A 1,787-nucleotide genomic window follows, 5' to 3' on the forward strand; every position below is an offset into this window, starting at 1 on the left:
AAGGTTGTAGGAGGTGATGAAGGTGAGGATGTTAGTGGTGGTGTTGGTGTGAAGGTTGAAGGAGGTGATGAAGGTGAGAGTGTTAGCGGTGGTGTTGGTGTGAAGGTTGAAGGAGGTGATGAAGGTGAGGATGTTAGCGGTGATGTTGGTGTGAAGGTTGAAGGAGGTGATGATGGTGAGGATGTTAGCGGTGGTGTTGGTGTGAAGGTTGAAGGAGGTGATGAAGGTGAGGATGGTAGAGGTGGTGTTGGTGTGAAGGTTGTAGGAGGTGATGAAGGTGAGGGTGTTAGAGGTGGTGTTGGTGTGAAGGTTGTAGGAGGTGATGAAGGTGAGGATGTTAGCGGTGGTGTTGGTGTGAAGGTTGAAGGAGGTGATGAAGGTGAGGGTGTTAGAGGTGGTGTTGGTGTGAAGGTTGTAGGAGGTGATGAAGGTGAGGATGTTAGCGGTGGTGTTGGTGTGAAGGTTGAAGGAGGTGATGAAGGTGAGGGTGTTAGAGGTGGTGTTGGTGTGAAGGTTGTAGGAGGTGATGAAAGTGAGAGTGTTAGCGGTGGTGTTGGTGTGAAGGTTGTAGGAGGTGATGAAGGTGAGGATGGTAGCGGTGGTGTTGGTGTGAAGGTTGTAGTAGGTGATGAAGGTGAGGATGGTAGTGGTGGTGTTGGTGTGAAGGTTGAAGGAGGTGATGAAGGTGAGGGTGGTAGAGGTGGTGTTGGTGTGAAGGTTGAAGGAGGTGATGAAGGTGAGGATGGTAGCGGTGGTGTTGGTGTGAAGGTTGTAGGAGGTGATGAAGGTGAGGATGTTAGAGGTGGTGTTGGTGTGAAGGTTGTAGGAGGTGATGAAGGTGAGGGTGTTATAGGTGGTGTTGGTGTGAAGGTTGTAGGAGGTGATGAACTTGAGGATGTTAGTGGTGGTGTTGGTGTGAAGGTTGAAGGAGGTGATGAAGGTGAGGATGTTAGAGGTGGTGTTGGTGTGAAGGTTGAAGGAGGTGATGAAGGTGAGGATGGTAGAGGTGGTGTTGGTGTGAAGGTTGAAGGAGGTGATGAAGGTGAGGATGTTAGCGGTGGTGTTGGTGTGAAGGTTGTAGGAGGTGATGAAGGTGAGGGTGTTAGAGGTGGTGTTGGTGTGAAGGTTGAAGGAGGTGATGAAGGTGAGGGTGTTAGAGGTGGTGTTGGTGTGAAGGTTGAAGGAGGTGATGAAGGTGAGGGTGTTAGAGGTGGTGTTGGTGTGAAGGTTGAAGGAGGTGATGAAGGTGAGGGTGTTAGAGGTGGTGTTGGTGTGAAGGTTGATGCTTTGGAAGCTGATGTGTTTGAGCAGAGAGTACAGGGATCAGAATAAATCACTAAAGCGCCACTGCATCACTCTCTTTCAGTACTGTAGCTACTGTAGGAAACTGTTTACCAACATGCCAGTGAAAGAGGTTTAAACTGGAAAACACACACATAATATTTCATTGTATAATCAATCCTGGATGCTGTTAAAGATAAAATATCAATATATATATTAATATGCAAATTGGTCAGGGTGGAGTTTTCTTTGAAGGGCGGAGATAGCGTTAGAGTTCCCACTAAAGCATGTATTTATTTTTACTCCTGATTTTCTATAATCCTATCATTTATTATTATTTACTTATTTACTTATTTATTTATTTATTTTATTACTTTTTGTTATATTTTATATCTCTGTATCTCTGACCTGATCCGTGAGGATCAACAATCAGCTCTTAATGACTTTGTGATTTTACTGATAATAATAGATAATAAAGAGATGTTGAAGTTGTATAACCTCGTTTT

This window comes from Ictalurus furcatus, chromosome 23 (assembly GCF_023375685.1).
Source record: "Ictalurus furcatus strain D&B chromosome 23, Billie_1.0, whole genome shotgun sequence".
NCBI lineage: Eukaryota > Metazoa > Chordata > Actinopteri > Siluriformes > Ictaluridae > Ictalurus > Ictalurus furcatus.